This window comes from Gymnoscopelus braueri, assembly GCF_963280865.1.
Source record: "Gymnoscopelus braueri genome assembly, chromosome: 7".
NCBI lineage: Eukaryota > Metazoa > Chordata > Actinopteri > Myctophiformes > Myctophidae > Gymnoscopelus > Gymnoscopelus braueri.
This window is the reverse complement of record NC_137608.1, coordinates 8,334,267-8,359,851: the sequence shown is the minus strand read 5'-3', so window position 1 is coordinate 8,359,851 and position 25,585 is coordinate 8,334,267. Positions and strand designations below refer to the sequence as shown.

Below are 25,585 nucleotides of genomic sequence, written 5' to 3'. Positions count from 1 at the left end.
GTGTATCATTATCCTCATCATCATCCCCATCATCATCGTTGTTTTGTCTTCAGTTTTTGAAAACATAAACAGCTCTTAACCAGCGGTTCCAAACCTTCTATGGATCAGGGCCCACTCCAAAATCTCATGAGCGGCCCACCCAGAGCGGCCCACCCATCTGACCACTTAACACGGCAGCCGAAAGGTTGTCAGATGGGTGCGCCGTGTTGCATTTTCAGAGCATGTTTATTTTAATATCAACCAGTCGATTGTGTTCGGGCTTGAATCAATGGAATTCACAGAGTGAAAACACATTTTTCAAGGTTTTAAAGAAAAAGTACTGTGGAATTTATTTTTTATTTTCAATGGTAAATAAATGGTAAATTTATATAGCACTTTTATCCAAAGCGCTTTACATATATTGTGCATTACATTCACCAATTCACACACCGATGGCGGAGGAAACCATGCAAGGCACCAACCTGCTCATCAGGAGTTATGAGGGGTTCAGCGTCTTGCTCAAGGACACTTCGACACTAACTCTGGGGGAGAGCCCCAGCCTGGGATCGAACTGTGAACCTTGTGGCTTCCAGTTCACTCTACCCGGCCACTCTACCCCTGAGCCACTGCCACCCCCAATGTTATATCATAATTCACTAACCACCACACTACAGTTGACATGATGGCTGTATGAGATCAGAACACACTACACACAGAATGGGGCATCTCACTTCCAGCTGAAACATTGAAATGTTACTTGAGTAAAAGTACAAAGGTATACCAAAGGTATACCAGTATATCAAAATATACTTAAAGTACCAAAAGCAAAAGTACTAAAATGTTTGAAAGTAGCCGATCTACAAGCTTGTAGATCGGTGTGTGTGTGTGTGTGTGTGTGTGTGTGTGTGTGTGTGTGTGTGTGTGTGTGTGTGTGTGTGTGTGTGTGTGTGTACTACTATTAGCATGAAAATATACTTAATGTAGCAAAAAGTACTCAGAATGCAGAATGACCATTTTAGAATCATGTACAGCATCATCTTGATGAATTGAATACATAGGGCCACAATTGAAACAAGCCCTCAGGGCTTCTTGTGTTATCCTTTTAGCATTATTGTATAACTGTGCCTCTGTACAAACTGTTGATAAAGTATTCAACCAATCATGTTATTGTTCTATAAGTATTGATCATTCATCACTTAAGGACTATTTCACATTTTGGTTATGGAATAAATGTATAGTGGAGTAAAAAGTACAACACTTGTGTCAGCACTAGATTCTGTAGTCCATTTACTGTACGTTAGGAAGAGATCTTTGTTTGTAGATGCCAGAGATACAGATGCATTAAACCTGAGGGGGAAATAAAAATAGGTTTGTTGTTTATCTAAATTAGTTTGTAAGACAGTCTTTGGTCAGTACAGCAGTGGCGGCCATTTTGTGGTGCCACATATAGAAAACCCATATTTTTTCCCATAGAGATTTCTGAAAATATTTCTATACATTATTTTAAGCCTGGAACCATGCCATCCAGGATCCTGGTGAATCATAACCATAAAAAATTTGATTTTGTGTCCAAAAAATATTTGTATTTAATGAATACCCTTTCTTTTGGAACGGAAATCTCTATGGGGAAATGTATGGGTTTTCTTTTTGTGGCACCACAAAATGGCCTCCACTGCTATGCCCTATACACTTATGAAGTAAAGACCCTGACACAATGAAATGTTTCAGACGCTCACGTCATTAACCCATTAAAAACGGGAAAGCATCTGTGTCATGTTATACTTTGGCTATTAAAAAAATAGCAGATCTACAAGCTCATAGCACGTCAGTTTGTGCTGCGCTATGAGCTTGTAGATCTGCTATTTTTGAAAACTCGTGATTTATTTGCAAACGCACATCTTTAACCCAAATCTTTGCTTCTGGGGGTCCCTGGAACTTCATATTTTGAGATGGGGGTCCGGGCCAAATACATATCATTTGGGGGGTCCTTGACATTAAAAAGTTTGAGAACCACTGATATAGAAACATGTTTTTCAGAAAACTGGTCTTAATGGGTTAAAGGAGTAGTTCACCCAAAATATTACTTATTTTCTATCAATTACACACCCCATGAAGCCTTGAATTCATGAAGATCTTTTTAGTTTTTGTCGCATTCCTAAGCCAATAATTTGATGAGAGGCCGATTCTACAAATGCCTTCTAAATCAGTAGTTCTCAAAGGACCAAGGTTGCGTGCTGAGAACGGCTGAGAACAGCAGACCTACAAGCTCACAACGGTCACATCCGCGAAGCGATGTGAGCTTGTATGTCAGCTGTTCTCGGCGTGCATTACCACTGCGGGGTGAAGTACATACTGTAGGTCTCGCTAGGAGCGTCTCACCAGCCAACACACAAGTGGGGGTTGAATGAACAGAAACCAGCGCTCCCCAAAACAGGTTTGGGCCATGCAGTTTCAATGTTTGTAAACAAGACACCCGTCTATAGAGCACCGAAGTCTGATGTAATTTACACATCCTACCTGGTTTGCGGTTTTCCACCCCCTTTCTGAATCCCCATAGACGTCTTTAATATCGCGTCAAATAAGAACTGTGTTCCAAATATAAACAAATGATCCCGGCGGTTTGACTCTTATGGATATGAAGCATCAACTGACGGTGAGAAAACGATAATGTTACTTCCGCCGAATTAGTTAAATTTTCGCCAGAAACAGACTGTATCAAATATAAGTGACTGACTATCATAAACGATACAGAACCTCCTCCCTGACAATATCGCCGAGACAGTTTGTTTATTTTTGGACCACAATTCTTATATGAGACGATTCTAAGATGACCCAATGTTATTCTCCATAGAGAAATTACTTTACGAACCAGGGGATGAACGAGTGACGTCAGGACTTCTGTACTCTATAAGGAAGTGTCAAGTCAGAGGCGGGTCACACATTGTCATATAACTCTATGGGTATCTTAGTAAACAGCGCCCTCTTGAGAAAAGAAAAGAAAAAAAGAGGCTTGTATTAGCAGACCGGCTTGTATTTGCTTTTTTCAGCAACGCCCCCGGTCATTAATAGAGGCCTGGTTTTTAATTGAATAGAGGTCACTATTAGAGGATTTACGGTATATATATATATATATATATATATATATATATATATAGCTAAAATCTAAAATGACACCGATGTTTTCCCGGTTTTAATGGGTTTTAAGGACATGAGTTCAGTGGCATCTTACCTGTGATGGTTCCATGGTGACCTTGAAAATAGAAGAAAAAACTAATCCCAAATGTGCTAAAGCGTCATTAAAAGCATTTCAATGTAATGTTTGCCATCTCTTGAAGTGTTAAAGAGAAGATTGTGGGAAAACACACCTGTTATGGACGTAATTTTCCCGGTCCTGTAGAATGACAATGAGGACAATCAGCTTATTCAATGTCAACAACACAATTTTATAGCAAGCATGAATTTATATGAAAGTGTTTATATAAAAAGTTTTGTAAACTTACCAAGAATTGCCATCCCAACAGCAACAGCGCCACCAACAACAAGACCGATAACAACACCACCCAAAACAACAGTGTAAACGTAAGCGACAGCAAAACCAACAGTAACAGTAACACATAAAAAGGCTTGTTGTGGAGGTTCAACAGCAAGAAAAACACAGACAACCACAAGAACATAAAGAATAATGACAACACCGCCGGCACCAAAAAGGAGACCGACATCGCCAACAGCAAGCAAAACATTCAGAAGATTAGGGCAAATGGCACAAACAACATGAAAGACACAAACAACAACAGAAACTATACAACCAGCACAAGCAGACAATACACCGCTGAAAAGAACATAAGGAACGCAAAGAACTTGACCAGGAACGCAAAGAACTTGACCAACAACACCGGCAAGACCAAGAAAAATACCAAATATGCCGACACGATCGACAACAACATAACAGCTTTAACAATAGCAACAACAACGGCAACAAAAAGACCAACAACGCCAACAAAAGCCGTTGTTCGTGAATCTGAATCGGCGCACTCTGTAGAGTCTCCTGTAGAGTCTCCTGTATAGTCAAACAAAATCACAATCGCAACAACACGTGACACAAGGGTAATATAGGCTACGTCCAGTTAGTGGTTGAAAGTAACTAATTACATTTACTCAAGTACAGTACTTAAAGGTAGGGTAAGTGATTTTCTTTGGTTAAAATAAGTGTTAAATAGCTCTATATTCTGATAGTACTCATTGCTATAGAGTGTTTGTTCAGTAAAAGGAGTCTCCTTGTCTCTCCAGCTCTTTATAAAACAGAAAATGCATTTTCGTTTCAGTTTCATTTCCAATTTTATCCAATCAGGATAGAGAACTCAATCAGGATATAGATTAAACAAGTGAACTTGGAAGTGATGACACTAAGAAATTAGCAGGCAAATGTATTTTATGTTTATTAAAGAGCTGGAGAGACGGGGAGACTCCTGTTACTGAACAAACACTCTAGCAATGATTACTATCAGAATATAGTTATTTAACCTTTTAACAAAATACTTTTTGTTTTAACCCAAAAATATCACTTACCCTACCTTTAAGTATACTTTTGAGGGTTTTTTTTTTTTACCATAATGTGTTTCCAATTTTCAATAATTTTACATCTACACCACTACATCTCAGAGGCAAATATTGTACTTTTTTCTCCACTATAATTATTTGAAAACTTTAGTTACTACTTACACAGTAGATTTTGATTATTGTGTGTGTGTGTGTGTGTGTGTGTGTGTGTGTGTGTGTGTGTGTGTGTGTGTGTGTGTGTGTGTGTGTGTGTGTGTGTGTGTGTGTGTGTGTGTATGTGTATGTATGTGTGTGTGTGTGTGTGTGTGTGTGTGTGTGTGTGTGACACCCAGACAAATCATGTAGTTGAATTGTTGTAGTTGCTGTAGAATGTAGTTCTTACCAGAGGGACAATTGGCAGCACTTCCAACATCCATATGCATGATGCAAATCTATTGAACAATGAATACATGAACATTACTTATTCAATTTACTATCTTTAATAAAATGTCATTGTTAAAGGAGAATTTTGGACTAAAGTTTTCTTACCTTTTCTATGACGTTATGATATCTTAGGATGAATGGTACAGTAGAAAAATTTCATAACTCCACCCCTGAGCCGCCACAGCTTAAAAGGTGCGCGGATAGGCCTTAGGTTTGTCCCAAAAAAAAAAAAAAAAAAAAAAAAAAAAAAAACAGAAGTCTCGCTAGACGAGATTGAAATCTCGTCTAGCGAGACTTCTGTTTTTTTTTTTTTTTTTTTTTTTGGTTGTATAGTGTTCAGTCACTATGAACGTCAGATCTCATCAAAAAAATATACAAAAAAAGCTATTAAAATATGTGATCTAACCTAAGGCCTATCCGCGCACCTTTTAAGCTGTGGCGGCTCAGGGGTGGAGTTATGAAATTTTTCTACTGTACCATTCATCCTAAGATATCATAACGTCATAGAAAAGGTAAGAAAACCTTAGTCCAAAATTCCCCTTTAAGGTGTTAACCTGTTTCATAGCTAGAAGAAAAAAATAAATTACAGTGAGTGTGTATGATATACAGGACAGGTATGTGAGTGATAGGCTGTTTCCACAGTTAATTACATTACCAGTAAGACAAATGAACCCATCACACAACGTTTTCTTTCCATTTTATGGACAATGACAACAGCAATCACGAGCCTGTTCAAAACACAGCTGGAATGTCTGGAATGAAAAAGAAAACAAATAAAAACATATTAGGCCTACATGTAACATTACATTACAAGGCAATTAGCAGGGTTGTGGGAAAAAATCGATTCATACTCGAATCGCGATTCAGAATCGATTCTCATTTTCCAAAAATCTTTTTTTTTTTTTTTTTTTACACAAAGAAAATTGTTTTCTTGGATTTACCTTTGTGTGTTTACACTATTATCAGTTGATAAAACCTTTACAGTTATAAAAGCTACGTAAATGTACTCTGCTTTCATGCCAGCAGACTGAAGTAGATCCTGAAATCCAGCAGACGATTCACAGCCCTAGTAATTAGAGTGCTTAATTCACTGTCACATTGCATACATATGGCATTAAAAATGGCTTGTTCCAAAAAATACTGATGAAATAAATCTGGTAATACCATGAAACAAATGCCAATACGTAGTTTTAAAATGTTCTCTCTTGATGCACTCCAGCTTGTGGATGTGCTACTTTCAACACAGAGATTTGTTGTAGAGGAAAAAAGGAGGGGACCAATTACAGACTCCTGGGGGATCCCAGACAACTAAGTGTATAGAGCATAGCAGTGGCAGCCATTTTCTGGTTCCACTCCAAAATAGTCAATGCATTTTTCCCATTGACATTTCCAAAAAAAATTATATCAAATTTGAAAACGGCAAAACAAAGGGTATTTATTTAGTATATATTAAATAAAATCACAGAAATAAATGTTTTATGGTCTTGATTCACCAGGACCCTGGATGGCTTGATTCTAGGCTTAAATCAATTGATATAAATAGTTTTGGAAATGTCAATGGGAAAAATGCATTGACTATTTTGGGTCTGAGATGAGATGAGATGAGACCTGATGAAGACCCACAGCGGTTGAAACGTTGTAATAACTTTAAAAACATTTCTACTGGGAGCTACAGTGTGCGGATTTCCCTTCCTTTCCACAAGTAAAAGTATACCATATTTAAAATGTACTTGAGTAAAAGTACAAAAGTATCGGCATCAAAATATACTTAAAGTACAAAAAGTAAAAGTACTCATATGGCAGAATGTCCCATTTCACAAGTTCAAAATGCATACAAAATATTTTTAAAATAGCCGATCTACAAGTTGTGAGCTTGTAGATCTGCTATTTTCAAAAAGGCCGAAATGTATATAGGGTTGAAGTGGTTAATGTATGTTTTGTAATAATAATCAAAATCTAGTAACTTGTAACTAGGGGTTACATAGGTAACCCCAGTTTTCTTAGTTTCGTAGTAAGAAACTTACTTATGGGATATCATCGCCCTCTGGCGATGGCACAGAACACAACACATACGCTCCCGGTAACAATCTTCGATTGGACAGCGTTCTGTGACGCAAACCGGAAACCGGTTGGTTATAAAACCCCCTGCGTCACCAGGTTCGTCCTCTGATACCCTTCACTCTGCACGCTAGTCGAAGCGCACAGAAGGGGTTTCCAGTAAGTTTCTTACTACGAAACTAAGAAAACTGGGGTTACCTACGTAACCCCTAGTTATTCTTTCGTTTCTTCTTAAGAAACTTACTTATGGGACACATAGACCACCCTGGGGAGTCCCAGGAGCATCCCTATCCAACCTGTACGCCCCAAGGTCAAAAGGTCATGCCTCCCGGCAAGACCCTGACCCCCAGACGCATAACCCAAAAGGTCAAAAGGAAGGGAAACGAAACAGGAGCCCATCAGATGGACCTGATCTCCCCGTGAAAGAGAGCCAGGCTCCTGTCCCCACCTTCCATCCCTGGGCCTGGCCCAGCCGGCCCCAGGGAAACAGAAAGGAGACCACCGGTTAGGGGAAGAACAACCAGCCAAAGCCAGTGCCGACGTCCCCTGACCATAGTCCCCCCTAACCCAGACCATACATGACACCCCAGGTGCCACTATGGTCGAGCAAGGGCCACAGAGGCCAAAACCTCTGTCAAGGTTACACACCGGTGATGCATGTCCCTCGGGGACGCAGTTATTACCGTTGGCCGTCCGGTGTGTAACCTTGACAGAGGTTTTGGCCTCTGTGGCCCTTGCTCGACCATAGTGGGGGGGACTATGGTCAGGGGACGTCGGCACTGGCTTTGGCTGGTTGTTCTTCCCCTAACCGGTGGTCTCCTTTCTGTTTCACCAGGGAGAGATCACCACTTTTCGAAACTTCATGGTGTGCGGTATCCTAAGACTCCGCATCCACCTCTGAAAAGGTCTCATGTGGAATCTCCCCAGCCGGATCAGGTGTATGGCCGAGGCCATGAGACCTGCAGCCTGCATGCATGTCCTGTACGCAACTCTGCGCCCCACGCGTAAAGAGCGCACACACGCCAGGAAACCGGCTAATCTGTCTTGAGACAGACGCGCCACCATCGTGGATGAGTCCAGGGAAATCCCCACGAAGGTGGTTTGCTGGGATGGGATCAGAACATTCTTTCGAGTATTGATCGTAAACCCCAGGGACGTCAGGTGCGCAATGGCTAACTCCGTGTGCCGCGCCACCTCCTCCCTTGACCCCGCCGCCAGCAGCCAGTCATCTATGTACGTTGCCAGACGGAGACCCTGCCGGCGTAGCGGACGTGCACTTCACGAAGACCGGAGGGCTCAGTGACATGCCGAACGGGAGCACCGTGTACTCGTATATTTTGCCTTCAAAGCCAAAACGTAGGAACTTCCGGTGCGCGGGGTAGATTGGGATGTGAAAATAGGCATCTTTCAGATCTATACTCGTCCATCAATCCCCCTGACGTATCAATCGCAACAACCTGGCCGTTGTTAGCATTCGAAATTTGAAGATCGTCAGAAACCTATTTAAACCTTTTTCAGAATAGGTCTCACGCCCCCCCCTTTCTTTTTCACCAGGAAATATTCCGAATAGAAACCTAGCCGGCTCTGATTCAGAGATAATTCTCTGATAGCACCCTTGCTCAGCAGAGACACCACTTCCTCCCGTAGCGTCACAGCCGCCTGGCCTGATGCTCGGGAGAAAATAACCTCGTCCGTCAGGGGAGGTCTACAGAAAAATTGCAACCTATACCCTTTCGTAATGGTACGCAGTACCCAAGGATTCGGTTTGCAAGCTTCCCATTGCGCCAAGCAACGAGCCAGAGGGTTCGTGGGGTCGGAGGGGGTCAATGACGTCATCAGCTCCGAAGAGCGTTGCCCCGTTACCAAGGCAACCGGTGAAACTGCCGGCCCGACCGGCGTAACCAGTGGGAGGGCGTCCACAGGGGGCAGTAGCGGTCGCCTCCGTCCGCGTCTCAACGGAAGTGAAGAACTCACCGCTTCGGAGGACGAGCCCGTTTCCATGGGAACCGGAGGCGTCGACACTCCTCTCGACGAGACAGCGGAACCCTTACTCGGTCGAGTTTCTACCCGGAACGAAACTCCCGTCCCTCTCGGGGAGAGTTGAAGGAGTAACACCCGGGTCCGTCAACTTCCGCCTCTTGACGACCGCCATCTTAGGGAGGTCAGCTGGGGCGGGCCTCTTGTGCGGAGACGTTGTTGCTACACAGAACAAAACTTTCGTCCCACCAGGGGAGTTTTGACGGTGCAACACCGGGGCTGTCCGGAAAACGCATTTCCGCCTTCCCTCGTCCGCCATTTTAGGGCAGTTGAGGGAGGCCGCCATTTTGGCTCTCGACCGTCCCACAGATGAACTTTGCAGCCATCTGCCGGACGGAAGAGGGAACTGCAAAGTCGCAGTTGGAAATGTTTTTACCACAGAAGGCCCCTGTTCCACATTGTGAAAACAACACTCAATAGACATTTGATTTATAGCAGAAAAAGGTACTACCTTCGATTGATTCATCATGTTCATGGCACGCGCAGGAGTTGTCCCTGCAGTGTTCGGAATGCCGTCCAGGGTGCAAACCGAACACTGAGGGCTCATAGCATAGCTTCGAGGACAGGGCACCCCACCGGGGTGCGATCCGCCTCTAAAATTAGTATGAGAAGAAATTAGCATTTGTGTTTTCGGCAACAGGTTTAATCCACACACACAAATCACATTACACACATTCGACTTAAAGGACAGCATGGCAATTAAATTGTCTTTTTTAGCGTCTCTTATAGTCTCTGTGTTCCTGCGGAGCCGCCCGTGGCCCTGTCCGTCGAGGCAAGAAGAGCGCCAGTTCTGGTCCCCAAGTGGGGAGCTGACCCCGCTTAATCTCGGCGAAGTGGCCGTGACGGGATCAGCCATAGACCGTCACTTACCCCTCCCTTTGCGACCAGCCCCGGGGTCCTTTCGGGGGGGTTTGATCGGAGGGGGGGTTTCAGAGTCTTTGCGCTTCCTCACGTCCCCCACACCGAGGGAGCCGCAGGGACGTTCCAAGGAGTTGGTTCTGGCGGAGGACGACCTGGACGCTCCTCGTCTGCGTCCAGCGACGGCGGTGGCGAGGAGGCCAGCGGTCGCCCCTCGCCTCTGCTGCTCCTCCGCCTGTGTCCTCCCGATCAGGTCCGTGCTGCTATCGAAGAGGTTGTGGGCCTGGAGGGGAAGGGCGAGAAGTCCTGTAGACACATCCGCCCCCGCAGTTGTGGCCAGGTCCAACCACTGGGCCCTCTCCAAGTCCGCGGTGAGGGCCATGGCCCGACCTGTCCACATCAGGCTCTAGCAGGTGCAGAGGATGGCTAGCTGCATTAGCCTGTCCAGCTCCGTCGCATCCTCCACCCACTCTCTGTGGACCGCAGCCGCAGGCATCCCGTCCACCAGGGGTTTGGCCACTAGCTCTTTAAGTCTGACGGCGGCCGACCCCTGCAGCAACGATACTACGTTGAGCGCCTCCGCAGCCGAGCCCGAGGCCTTGTAGAGGGCGTTGAGGGCCGCGGTGCGGTCTTGTCTGGCATGCTCGGGGAAGATGGGCCGATGTCCCGGTCCAATTCCCACCGAGCCTCTCCTCGCCCTCTCGATTCGAGTTGCCAGAGCAGCGTCCATGGGGGGAAGGCCTAAGACCCCCAGGTCCGTCCCGGATAGGATCTTGGTTGCGAAACCAAGTCGCTCCGGTTCCCCCCTACCTCGCCGCCAGGAGTGGTGCAGGGCCGCACGGACGGCGGTAGGCCTGGCCCGAGGCCCATGCTTCCCACCGACGCCGTGTGGCCCGTGGCGAGGCCAGCGTCGGTGTCAGCACTGTTGCTGGCGGCCGCCAGGCCCTGGGCCCTCCTGAGGCGGCACTCCAGCTGGTGGACCGTGAAGTCATCACAGGGCCTGCATGCGTCTTCGTCGCCTGCGTGGTTCAGGGCGAGCCACGCATGGTTGGGCCCCAGGCACAGGATGCACAGCCGATGGCGGTCGCCCGCTGCTACTGGTAGGCCGCAGCCCGTCAGACCGCAGACACGAGGCGCCTCCATCTTCTTTTCCACCAGTCACCACGAGGCAGGTAAACGCAGCTAGGCTAACCTGCTGTCGCCTATTAGCTTAACGCGGCCTGTAGTCTGGCTAGCGGCGTTAGCTAACTTCTTAGCTCGTGGAAGACTGAGAGGACAGGAAAGGTAACGCGGGAGCGTTCTAATCTAACAACGATAAACTGTAAAATAACGAAAACACCCGTAGAGCGACACTGGTTTAGTTGGGATTCGTCGAAGTCCGCGGTGAGGGCCATGGCCCGACCTGTCCACATCAGGCTCTGGCAGGTGCAGAGGATGGCTAGCTGCATTAGCCTGTCCAGCTCCGTCGCATCCTCCACCCACTCTCTGTGGACCGCAGCCGCAGGCATCCCGTCCACCAGGGGTTTGGCCACTAGCTCTTTAAGTCTGACGGCGGCCGACCCCTGCAGCAACGATACTACGTTGAGCGCCTCCGCAGCCGAGCCCGAGGCCTTGTAGAGGGCGTTGAGGGCCGCGGTGCGGTCTTGTCTGGCATGCTCGGCGAAGATGGGCCGATGTCCCGGTCCAATTCCCACCGAGCCTCTCCTCGCCCTCTCGATTCGAGTTCCCAGAGCAGCGTCCATGGGGGGAAGGCCTAAGACCCCCAGGTCCGTCCCGGATAGGATCTTGGTTGCGAAACCAAGTCGCTCCGGTTCCCCCCTACCTCGCCGCCAGGAGTGGTGCAGGGCCGCACGGACTCCCACCGCCTCAGGCAGGAGTTTTGAGGGGACCTGCCGGGGAGCGAGGGGTGCCAGGCCCTGGAATCCTGGGATGGGGGCCCCGACTGAAGCCCTCGCTGCCTCCATCGGCTGTTCCAGGCCGCACCTGGAGATTGCCCTTCTCAGCACTGCCGACAGGGGCTCGAGAGGCTCCCTCACCACGCTAGGAGCCATCACCCACGGTGCTGCTGGTGCGGGAGCCTCCACCCAGGCCGCTGCTGTAGGCGCGAGGATCTCTGCTCGCGCTGATGTAGGTACAAGAGGCCCCGGACTGGACCTCGGGGGCTCTCGTGCCCGACGGGGGGAGGGTCCGGCCTCCACCTCGTCCTGGGAAGCCTCTCTTATCTCGAAGTCCTCCCCATCCGAGCCTCCTGGCGTCGGAGTGTCGCCCCAGGCGAGGACGGAGAAGGAGGGGGAGGAGGGAGGCACACAGTCCCCGGTCGGTAGCCCGCTGGCCTCGGCTGAAGCTGCGTGGTCCGGTGTAGGCGACGGAGGAGCCTCTCTCCGGACTTTCCTCCTGGCTCCGCTGGATCGTGGCGCATCCTGCGGTAGGCCTGGCCCGAGGCCCATGCTTCCCACCGACGCCGTGTGGCCCGTGGCGAGGCCAGCGTCGGTGTTAGCACTGCTGCTGGCGGCCGCCAGGCCCTGGGCCCTCCTGAGGCGGCACTCCAGCTGGTGGACCGTGAAGTCATCACAAGGCCTGCATGCGTCTTCGTCGCCTGCGTGGTTCAGGGCGAGCCACGCATGGTTGGGCCCCATGGCACAGGATGCACAGCCGATGGCGGTCGCCCGCTGCTACTGGTAGGCCGCAGCCCGTCAAACCGCAGACACGAGGCGCCTCCATCTTCTTTTCCTCCAGTCACCACGAGGCAGGTAAACGCAGCTAGGCTAACCTGCTGTCGCCTATTAGCTTAACGTGGCCTGTAGTCTGGCTAGCGGCGTTAGCTAACTTCTTAGCTCTTGAAAGACTGAGAGGACAGGAAAGGTAACGCGGGAGCGTTCTAATCTAACAACGATAAACTGTAAAATAACGAAAACGCCCGTAGAGCGACACTGGTTTAGTTGGGATTCGTCGAAGTTTATCGCGGTTGCTAGTCGTGTTGTCTTCAGGACTCGTGCGCATTCGCTGCTAGCAGAGTGAAGGAAGAGGACGAACCTGGTGACGCAGGGGGTTTTATAACCAACCGGTATCCGGTTTTGATGGTCCATTGTGGAACCTTGGGCCGTCAACCTTTACTTTATAGAGTGCAGTCAGAAGACAGGCCTTGATAGCCACAGCGTTGATATACTGAATGTAATAGATAAGAACTTCAGAATTCTCCAGGCGCTCAACCGAACGCTTGTTTGCATGCAGACTTAGATGTGGAGCGATTTGCCTTCGTGATATATCAGGTCGTATTGTTTTAATATCATTAATTTGCTGTTCTTTTATTCACATAGTATAGAGGGAATCTCCCTTGTTTGTCAATAAAGATGCCTTGCGCATTTAAAAGGTAATTTCTGTGTATCCTATGGTTTATTGAAAAAACTACACTGTCTCTCTGTATTCTATGATCCTATAGTTTACTGAGACACTACACTGTTTCTCTGTATTCTGTGGTCCTATAGTTTACTGAGACACTACACTGTTTCTCTGTATTCTGTGGTCCTATGGTTTATTGAAAAAACTACACTGTCTCTCTGTATTCTATGATCCAATAGTTTACTGAGACACTACACTAAGTGGCGTCTACACGACTCCCTTTCCGGAATATTACGCCGGGTTCATGGGAAAAGACAGCGCTTAGCCTAGAAGAGTCTTGAATGTTGTGTCTTGTATGTTTTATCTCGTATGTCTCGTTTTGTATGTATTGTCTGTATGTTCCAACGTTGCTTAAGGCTTGTAGTGGAGTCTTAGAAATAAACCAAATACACTGTTAAGGCTTGTAGTGGAGTCTTAGAAATAAACCAAATACACTGTTAAGGCTTGTAGTGGAGTCTTAGAAATAAACCAAATACACTGTTAAGGCTTGTATGGAGTCTTAGGGCGGTTTCACACTGGATCCGTTTTCATTGAAAACGTTTCCCAGATCGAATGCTGGCCTCAGTGGCCTGCATTCACATTGGGCATAGATCCTATCGCACCACAGAACACATGCATATACACCCCCGATCCTACAGGTGGCGGCATGCACATAGTGTTTCCCCTGTGGACACAGACGTCATCAACTATGCGACAATGTTTGTGCTGGTCTCGCACAAATATGCGTTTAAATATGTTGAAAGCAAGGGGTGAGAACTGAATAACACTACTCATCATGAAAACATCATGCACGTGCAATATAAAATATTAATATTATCCAGTGATATGAAAACATTAGCTAATGTTTTTATATCACTGGATAATATTAATATTTTATTTCAAGGTGCCTTGACAAAATTAAAACACCATTACATTATTATGAATAGTATTAACCACATGAACCCCAGCATGGGGGGAACATAAGCCAAAAATAGCCAATCTACAAGCTCACAACGCGCGACGCGTTGTGAGCTTGTAGATCTGCTATTTTTGACAGAGAGATTTGGTGTTGACAGATAAAAGCGTCCAAGAAAAGTAGGTCCGTTTTTACTGAGAATAGAGGGTTTAAGTAGGCTACATAATAATAAAACAATAACTTTATTTATATAGCACTTTTCAAAACATGAGTTACCTTATTTTATGCTACAATTGGAGAAAAGGTCAAATAAAAGATACACTTTTTTTTTAAGCATAAGGGAATAGCCTACCATAGTTAACAAGTAAGTTAATTCTGACAAGCAATAAAGAAAACACATTTAAACAAACTAAAATGAGACCAAAATAACTTTGGTCTCGTTGCCCACATCAACAAACAAACAAATACAGACATACATGTGAATTACATCAATATATGAATGACAGATTCATATGGTAGAAGAGTGCAATTTATGACAATAAAGCACAGAGATGTTTCGTTTTTGTAGCCCACGTTTGTGTGTGAAACTGTAGAATTAATAAAAAGAAACTTCTCATTTATTTTGGATAGTAATTATTCTGCTATTCTTCATTATGCTCATTATAATATAATATTATATATTATCTTCATATAACTGGTCCTCATAATGCTCATTATAATGTATTTTGGATAGTAATTTAATGTATTATTCTGCTATTCTTTATTATGCTCACATAAGCTATTTAGAAGGGATAAACTAAACTGTGCATTCAGGAGAAATTGCATCATGAGTGAAACGGCTATAGTCCTTGGGAAACTATAAACCTACGTAGGCCTACATCTAAATGAGTTACCATATTTACTTACAAATTTCAAATTACAAAGCCTTATAAGCTATATATTTCTGGGATGCATAGTAGCTGAAACTCCACAAGATACCCACAAGATATACTATATGCGCTGCTCGCGCACCTGAAATGCGCGATGGAGACCCGCCAATGTTTCATGACTGATAGACATGAAAGAAGGCCCTTCACAGCTAATAGAGAATTTAAAATTTTAAGAATCGGTTCAGAATTGAATGAGTAAAATTGTTAGAAAGGCTCCCATATAAGTTGATTATTATTTCAATTGTTATGTTCCACCTTAAGAGTAATATGCACCAGCCCTTTAAGTGCGCAATGCATTCTGGGGCGTTTTCATTCATTCAGTAGCACCGGCTAGAAGAGCTGTGTTTTTGTTGGCTGTTTTTGTCGAGTTTATATACCGTCACCTATTCCAAATAGCGGGCCACTTCCGTCTAACGGTACGCTTGCTTTCACATTGCAGCTACCGTACCCGAAAACGCATGATTCGGATCCGAGACTGCCTCCCGAGGTGGTTTCGGGAACGGAACGGTGATCCGTTTCGCGGGTCGATTCGCTACATTCACACTAGCCAAGCGGTCTGGAATGCGCACCCGGGACCTGAGTGTGAAAGCGCCCTTAGAAATAAACCAAATACACTGTTAAGGCTTGTAGTGGAGTCTTAGAAATAAACCAAATACACTGTTAAGGCTTGTAGTGGAGTCTTAGAAATAAACCAAATACACTGTTAAGGCTTGCTGTGGAGTCTTAGAAAGAAAACCAAAACACTGTGTCTGTCTGTATGTTTCAACGACGTTTAAGGCTTGCTGTGGAGTCTTAGAAAGAAAACCAAAACACTGTGTCTGTCTGTATGTTCCAGCGTCGTTTAAGGCTTGCTGTGGAGTCTTAGAAAGAAAACCAAAACACTGTGTCTGTCTGTATGTTTCAACGACGTTTAAGGCTTGCTGTGGAGTCTTAGAAAGAAAACCAAAACACTGTGTCTGTCTGTATGTTCCAACGTCGTTTAAGGCTTGCTGTGGAGTCTTAGAAAGAAAACCAAAACACTGTGTCTGTCTGTATGTTTCAACGACGTTTAAGGCTTGCTGTGGAGTCTTAGAAAGAAAACCAAAACACTGTGTCTGTCTGTATGTTCCAACGTCGTTTAAGGCTTGCTGTGGAGTCTTAGAAAGAAAACCAAAACACTGTGTCTGTCTGTATGTTTCAACGACGTTTAAGGCTTGCTGTGGAGTCTTAGAAAGAAAACCAAAACACTGTGTCTGTCTGTATGTTCCAACGTCGTTTAAGGCTTGCTGTGGAGTCTTAGAAAGAAAACCAAAACACTGTGTCTTTATACGTATGTTATATGTACGTCATCCGAATGAATGAAGGCCTCTGTAAGTCCTGTTTGTTTTTTTGTTTTGTTTTTTTAAGGAGCATCCACTAGTCTACACCTTAGTGGAGACTATTCTTCCTGAGGTCCAGTATTGTGCTTAAGTACAGTCTTGAGGTATTGTTACTTTAAATAGCCCTTACAGCTACCTGTATTTGTACTTCCACTGCATACATCTCAGAGGCAGACAGTGTGCTTCTGCCCCTGCAAAACACCTTGAGAACGTTGGTTACTGTTTACTTTGCAGATGTTGATAATTGCTGCAGTACCACTTCAGCCCTGCACACAGCTCAGCCATTTGGAAATTGCCGATCTACAAGCTCACAAGCTATTTCATCTCAAGCACTTCGCGCTTGTGGATCTGCTATTTTCAAAAGGAAACTTGTGCATGTTAAATCTGAGAAATTGTGAATGGGGACAGGCTGCAGTTTAAACACTTCTCACGTTGGTGTCTCACTCCACTCCGATACCATTTTTGTTTTTGGTACTTTGACCCAAGTACATGTCAGTGGATAGTGTAGTCTGCTCCGTAAGCATTTTGTTTAGAGATTTTGTCCTGCTTAGGAATTTAAACAAGGAAGATAACCGCCTGCACGGGGTTCAGTGGTGGAAGCCAAGGTCACAAAGTACATTTACTCAAGTGTTCTACTTGAGTACATTTTGAGGGTCCCATTTTGTATCTCACTAGAGTGGTTCCAGTTTTCAATACTTTTACTTCTACTTAAGTGTACATTTCAGAAGCCGACATTGTACATTTACTCCAGTATGATTACTGGAAACCGTGGCTATTTAGGCTAGCTCAATAGTGACTCATTGTGCTAGTAGAATCTGCTATTGTTGTTAGAGTTATGAACAGTCTGAAATACGCTATAACTATGATTCGTAATCCCAGAAATTAAGGACACAGCTAACTAGGGAATGTAGCCCTTAGATTAAAAGATTGGGGTCAGTTATTTTGGAAAAAGGAAAAAGAGGAAAAAAGCGAGGAGAGAAATATGACGTTCAAATAAATTAGTTTCTTCAGAGAATTCTGCAGAATATAAAGAAAAAAACAATAGCTTCCATACAGTAAGTGAGTCACTCCCCTCAGAGAGAGAGAGAGAGAGAGCCTGGTGCAGCACTATAGAAAAAAAGGGGGGACCCTGTGAACTGATCAGATCTTAAATGCAGAAATAATGTACTGTGACCAAACTAAGCGTTATCCGTAATAATTGTATCAATTTGTAGATCTGCTATTTTCGTTACATTTTATGCACAGTCTGCAATATGTTGTATACCTATGATTTGTATAATCCCAAAAACTAACAGTTTACTTTCTTACAAGTGACCAGACCAGAAACAACATGCAAATGCACTAAGGTGCTGTTCTTCTAAGTGATTGTTGACTCTGAACTGAATATCAGTAAAAAAAAAAGAAATGTAATAATAATAAAGAAAAAAGCCAATTTGACCGTGTGGATAAGTTAGTAGAGTGTAAGTGTAAAATAAATACATATATATAAAATAAGTGTAATAATAATAATTATAATAATTATAATCATTTTAAGAATGTAATAAGTGGACAGAAAGCCCAAACGCTTCTATGTAGTGATACATTAATATATATATATATTTTTTTATTACAACTATCTCAGACTTTAGAAATGGGTTGGTTTCACATTCGAGGACTGCAACAATGGTTGGCGGACGGTCATTTCTTTCTATGAACTGGAAACATGCACTTGAAGTCCATTGAAAACTGAAAGAGACATATGAAACACCACGATATAATTCTGTCTGATCGACATGCTGAGGCAGAGGGGCACCAACATTGCAAACTGCAGTGTTCACGAGACTCACTTCCGATGACACCTATGGCGTCCAGAGAGCAAGCCTTGGGAAAGCTTGCATGACTTTTGACAAACTTTTATCTGTTACAGACACTGGAACTACTATGCCATGGGGAAGGACACACTTTCTAAGCAAGAAGTGGGAATATCTGAAGCAAGTTTGACTTACTGCTAATCGTTGTTGTTGGGGCCTCGACATGTGTAAACAAATACATGTTCTATCGCTCTGGGTAGGACGCAACACATTTTTATTTGTACAAATAAGGTACAATAGAGAAGTGACAAACATGATACGTATAAGTGCAAATTGTAAAAAAAAATAAAAATCTGTTCTGAAAGAAAAAAAGGGGGCAGTTGCACTAATATATTATAGCGTAACCATGACTTAGAATGCAGTTTCAAAAGATCAAATAATAACAGTGCCCCAAGTAATATAAAATAATATTGCTTCTTATGTGTAGTGACTTCATAGACTAGCAAAATTGAAATAGCTTAATAAGTGGACAACAACCAAATTGAAGTGAAACTGTTGTAATGTGTAGTGTGAAATAGAATGCCACAATCAAACTATATATATATTCAAATTAAACTAAATTATACAGGCCAATGTCAAATTAGTTAACTGAACGAAAACATGCTGTGTTATTCAATCAAGTCCATTTTTAAATAAGTGACTCAAAAATAAGAATAAATGATAATAAATTAAGTGAGAGATGTTAATGAATAACGTCGTTAAGTGAATAATGTATATATTTATATAGTTGGTTAAATCCAAAGACAATTTAATGGAAAACATAAACCAATCGATGAAACAACCTTTGTTAAGTAAAAAAACATGTGCCACAGTTAAGATAAAGCACTTTTCCAGTTCTAAAAATGCAAGGCCAGAGGCCTGTGTTTATTTTATTTTTTTTAAAGCCGTAACTATGAAAGCACTGAGATTTGGAATTAAGTAATTAATTATCATCATTATCCTTATTATTATAATCTTTGAAGAAAATTATGTTTGTGGTCACTAAAACAGCTTTTACAATACTCATTTGATGTAATAACATAAATTGTTTAGTGTGTGGGGAGATTTTGCTCACATTTAGTTTGGATGTAGGGAGTTCTGTTGCATTTGAGTTAGGCTGTGTTGTCGAGGGACTCACGAGCACGTTGGATGCGCTTAGCAGAACATTTATGACCACGGGGGTAGCTGCACGGTCCATGGCCTCAGAAGGGTGCACACTTCGGGGCTGTGTGCGTGTTGGCTCCTTTTGTGCTCTGGCTTGATTTGATTCACATACAGCGAAGTGAGGTGTTTGTGTGTGCTGCTCAAAATATCTCCCTCTTATGTTAATGGTCAGTGCGTTTGGTGTACATTATGAGAACATGCCGGGTTTTGGTTGCAGAGTGGATGTCAAGTGAGTTCATACATTGCTGACATTTGCTTTACAGTCTATTGCCAGTTGCGGTTGACTGGCTGAAACCTACACTATCTTCAAAATAATTCATACTTTACATCATCGATTTTGGTGCTAAATGTATCCAATTACTTTGCTGTTCATTGACCTAACTTTTATTTCTATTGCCATAATACCACTGATTGACCAAGGGTAGTGGGGAGGTCCGAAAGACTTAAGTGTGATTAAGGTTGTTTATGTTGTGGTAAACCTTCCAGTTCTCTAAAACAGGTCGACTGCTTGCAGGAGAGACGTATACACTTTTGCTGTCGTTAACCTTCCATTTCTCTAAAACAGGTTGACTGCTTGCAGGAGAGACGTATACACTTTTGCTGTCGTTAACCTTCCATTTCTCTGAAACAGGTCATAAGTGGCAGAAGAGAATTGTACAATTTTATACAGCCCGAGAATAATGTCAAGTGACCTGTGCATAAGGAACAGGAAAGTTGTTTTGTTGTGTTTCCAATTACATGTTGTGTACGGTATAACTAACTAAGGGTAACTATAAGTGCAACCCAATTTCAATTTGATTGAATAAGTATAGATAAGTCTTTGAACCATTTTAGATTTAGTCACGGTAAAGGAGGGTGGCACCCTGGCCTCTGCACATTCCTATGCTGTGTGCCCTGCCGGGTGGCAGGTCAAGGAGGGAAATAGTATAATAGCATATTCATATTAAGATAGTATAGGATTATATAGTGACAGTAGTATAATGTTAAGTGACTATACTAAAGTTCATACTTGTAGAAACGTTCATGTCGAAGTGATGTAATGTTGCCGTTATTTTTTGTTAAATGAATGTGCTTAGACTTATGGCAGAGTGACCATTACAGAGACACTTAAGTGTAAGGAAGGAGAGACAGTGACATGCACACACACTCTCATACACAGGCACGATAGTTAAGTGAGTATAAATACAGTCCACTGCATACACAAAGTGCAAAGACTCACCACCAAACCCCCACCCATTTTTTTTTATATCAAGGAGGGTGACTACACAATAAATTTGACTAGTACCCATATCACTCTCAGCCAGACAGGAACTTACCATTGTTTCATGGGGTTTAATCAGAGGGAGTATTCTTTAGAGACATATGTAGTATTGAGAGACCAAACAGAGATATTTTTACACGGCCCTACATCTATGCTGCCCAAGGCCACTGAACGACCCCAGAATACATAATAATTTTGATTTTGATAGTAATGTTGGGGGACGTAATCTGATCGTAGCGATCTCCCTGGCAGCTTCAGGCACATTAAGTATAGGCTGTGTTGCCCTTCGCACATGGGAAGTGAAGAGAGCAGGTACAGAAGAATCCCAATTCACACCCCCTAAACATTGTAGCGTAGCGCCACCAGGGCCCCCATGCTGAACTTGACGAAGAACACCCCTGCACGATATCTGCGCCCCGACTTTTGACCTCAAGGAGGGTACGGATCTGACTGGCGCTTGGGGGTTGGGGCCCCTGTGTATAATACGGGGGGCTCCGGTCTCAGGCCCCAGGAGGGTACGGACCCGGGGGGCTCGGGAGTGGGACCTCCGCCTCTTAGCTCATTCAGTGCCAAGTACATTCGTTAATGGCACTGGATGGGTTGGGGAGGGGGGGGGCTAGTCTTGGGCTCTCTCGGAACCTCCTCCTCCGGGCTCGGAAAAGTGACCACCTCAACCAGAGGAATTGGAGAAGAAACCAAAAATGCACACAGTTAACAAGATTAATAAAAAAATTAAAATTAAATATATATATACATATATATTACACATGTTAGAATAGTTGCTTGTAAAGGAAAACTCAGTGGGAATGCCCCACTGAGGGACCCTAAGTTTAGCAATGCGATATGGAATCAAATGATGTAATTGTCCCCAATAAGAGCTCATGTCCAGATGGTAGGTTTGGGACTGCCCCAGCCTAGTTCAGAGTTTCCCCTTCAAAGAAAAGGGTTTTCCTCGGCTCACATGACTCAAAAAGAGAAAAATGGGACCTGATTTTTTAAACATGAAATATGCTAGTGGATAATTTCTATAAAGTACTGTTTAGATTTTAATCTTGTGTTGTTGTGGGTACTAAATTCGTACCCAAGGAGGGGTTGATGGTCCATTGTGGAACCTTGGGCCGTCAACCTTTACTTTATAGAGTGCAGTCAGAAGACAGGCCTTGATAGCCACAGCGTTGATATACTGAATGTAATAGATAAGAACTTCAGAATTCTCCAGGCGCTCAACCGAACGCTTGTTTGCATGCAGACTTAGATGTGGAGCGATTTGCCTTCGTGATATATCAGGTCGTATTGTTTTAATATCATTAATTTGCTGTTCTTTTATTCACATAGTATAGAGGGAATCTCCCTTGTTTGTCAATAAAGATGCCTTGCGCATGTAAAAGGTAATTTCTGTGTATGTCGTCTATAAACTGGACTTTAGGGTTTTATTTAACCAAGAGTGACAGGTCTGCCACGGCACATCAGTTTGCGTCACAGAACCCTGTCCAATCGAAGATTGTTTCCGGGAGCTTATGTGTTGTGCTCTGTGCCATCGCCAGAGGGCGATGATATCCCATAAGTAAGTTTCTTAAGAAGAAACGAAAGAATAACTAAAGTTTTCAAATACTTGAAGTGGTGGAGTAAAAGTACAATATTGCATTTTTTAAATATTGTTTTCTAATAATAATCTAAATCTACAAAGTAACTAGTAACTAACATTTTCAAATAATTGTAGTAAAAGTACAATATTTGGAAATACTCCAGTAAAGTAAAAATACCTCAAAAGTGTACTTAAGTACAGTACTAGAGTAAATGTACTTAATTACTTTACACCACGACACCGGGAAAAGAGAGAGTCGGTCACCAGCACAGCTGAGGCAGTGCTGGCTGAGACACCTTACATTCCATGTGTAACCCACAACAAGCTCCTGCCTCCCACTCTCAAAGTACATGCGAGGACAACCCATCTGGGCTTCCTGCCAAAAACATGTTGCACAATGACAGAAACCACAGCCAGCGGAGTGAGGAGACAAACAAGAGACCATGGTAGGAACCATTGGTGAAAAAAATAAAAAAAATGAAATAAAAAGAAATGTGTGACCTGTTGAAAGTTTAAAAAAAAATACTAAATTGCTGGCAGTGGGCAAACACAGCCAGAAATAAGTCTGGCAGTGAACGAGTTAAAATACGTAATTTTTCGCCACTGGTAATGTGTGTAATGTTGCGTAAATTTTGGAGTATGTCAAAAACGTGATTCATTATCGGGAAGCGGAATAATAATAATAATCATTGCAGTTTCAATAGGGCTTTGCACTACTGTGCAGTGCTCGGGCCCTAAATATAATGGCGTGACCCAGGGGGATAGACTTCGGCGCTGATTGTCCCCCTGTCTTCAGCTGAGTGATGGCATATCAGACAAGTTGGCAGTGCCGTGGCACAGATCCGCTGGTTTGAATTATACATCAAGGCTGATACCGGTTCAACCAGTTTTGTGCAGGTCATTAGTTGAAGACATAATATTATGATGTTATTTATGCACATAAGGTGGGTGCAGTGGGTGCAGTGAGAGAATGCGAGAGAGAATAGATAGTTAGATACAAATTGTGTATTATCTGGCCCCGACCTGAAATTTAGGGGGGTTGTCCACTGCTCAAAGACGTACGGTAACAGCGTTTCTGTACGTGCCATACGTGCATTACGGCATGTGTGATGTGATGCGTGTGTGTGTGTGTGTGTGTGTGTGTGTGTGTGTGTGTGTGTGTGTGTGTGTGTGTGTGTGTGTGTTGTGTGTGTGTGTGTGTGTGCGCGATTTTACATGTGGGTGTGCTGTGCATACCGAGCTGGTTCAAGTTGTTGTACCACAAACTTATAACAACAACAACAACAACAACACCATATTATTATGATTGTTATTGTTATTGTTATTATTATTATTATTATTAGTAGTAGTAGTAGTATTATAATAATAATAATAATAATAATAACAACAATAACAATAACAATAACAATAACAATAATAATAATAGAATTATAACCTCCCCCCCCCCCCACACACACACACACACACACACACACACACACCTTGACTATTATGGAATGGAAGAAAAACTAATGGAATATGGAAGCTAATAAACGCTGTTTATACGTGACTGGCCTAGCTAATGTATGTAAGCACAGCTCCCTCCCCCACTTAAAAAAAACTATAACAACAGCAGTTAAACTGTTTGGCAAACTCCTGCATCAACATTTGACATTTCTATTCATATTTGGCAGTAAATTCATATCCTAGCAAGTTTCACAATTTGATGTTACTACATGTGTGGTGAGAAAATTGATACGCTTACCTTTCTTGCCAGTGAAAACTGTCAGTCTGTGTTGTGAGTTTACGGTGTGACCTACATCTGAGAGAGTGATCGAGATTATAGTGTAGTAGTATTAGCATGAGGCTCCTGACCTGTAATGTGAAACTAACCTCCTCATGTTTACGCCCTCATGATTTGAGCAGCAGTGTCAGTTTGCAACAACAAAACAAATGAAAGCTGCAAGCAGCGATGAACGGGCCCTCGACGTTCTGTCCAAGATACAACCCTGTAAGGTTACAGGGCTTAAGCAATTTCAGCCTGTCCCTTTTGGCCGTCTAAGTGTACCTAGCAAATTTCGGAGGTATTCGATGCTCGGAACCAGTGTTATGGCTGTTTAAAGCCCAGCCAATAGGAAGACAGAGGGGGCGGGGCTTCAGAATTTAGAGCTCGTCCCTATTGGTGGTCTAAGTCCACATACCAAATTTGTACTCTGTAGCATGCTGCGAACTGGAGTTATGGCTGTTTAAAGGCCAGCCAATAGGAAGACAGAGGGGGCGGGGCCCTTTTGAGGTTGATTAAGTGGCCCTTTTGAGGTTGAAGCACTGTCTGTACTGATGAGACTCAACTATTATTATCCAAAATAATTAGGATTTAATTTGTTGGTCGCTCAGTAGATAATGCATGTTATTGTTTTAAAATTAAAAAAAATGTGCAACACATTGGTGAACTTAGGGAAAACCAGGAAAGTATGCTTTCAAAAAGGATTACCGTAAAAATAAGTAACACGGAGTCAGTCTTAAATAATAATCAGGTTTACTTAATTATTTGCACAGGAGAGACAAGGTGTGGTAATACAAAATGCATCAATATAACAGACAGTTTATCTTTCATTAAGCCCACCCCACAATATAATATCAACATGAATAGGGGCGAAGGCTCATTTTGGTGGCAAGGTTGTCTGGGCTAAGGCATCATGGATAAACTGTAGCCACAACTTTCATGGGTAAGAAAGAGTAGGCCAGGGAGCAAGGACATCTTATATCAGCATTTACAGAACTGTCCCTTCTGAGCAAATACATCATACTTTATGCAATTATCCAAAATGATACAATACAATAATCATAATCTAATACACTATTGATTATAAATTATCTATCAATCCCTCATCTTGTTATCAGTTTGGATAGGGTCAAAGGGTGTCAAGTTCGCAGTCAACTAAGCAAGGCTTCTTTACAGGTTTACCTTGAAGCATCATCAAGTCATCGACCCTGAGACTCTATTCAGAAAAGACAACAATGGGGCAAGTCAAAATATGCAGACTTTATCTCCTAACGAGTAAACAAAGTATATAAAGGTGAAGGAGATAGGGGAAGGGGGAGAGAACATAGGGAGCACAAGATAGACACAAATTCAATATGCAATTTTTTTTTTTCTTATTTCGATTTACTAAAGGACTGTATTATGGAATGGTAGAATGTTGATCTCGAAGTGGGTATAGCTCTGACCAATCTGGGTCAGAGATAGGCTCCGTCAAAAGAATGTCCCTTTCTC

General features: G+C 43.4%; 1 long non-coding RNA gene across 3 annotated transcripts; it reads right to left on the bottom strand.

Moving 5' to 3' along the window:
• Positions 1-316: 316 nt before the first annotated feature.
• Positions 317-24,353, bottom strand: LOC308088378. Of its 3 annotated transcripts, none has more exons than XR_013933435.1 (7): positions 24,077-24,353; positions 5,615-5,711; positions 4,919-4,967; positions 3,480-4,036; positions 3,345-3,370; positions 3,209-3,229; positions 317-1,326 (listed from the first exon to the last, which is right to left on the bottom strand). It is a non-coding gene; the product is annotated as an uncharacterized lncRNA (long non-coding RNA). The 3 variants fall into 3 exon arrangements; XR_013933436.1 differs by having other exon boundaries at positions 3,345-4,036; positions 24,077-24,133; positions 24,205-24,353; XR_013933434.1 differs by having other exon boundaries at positions 3,345-4,036.
• Between the last annotated feature and the right edge of the window lie 1,232 nt (positions 24,354-25,585).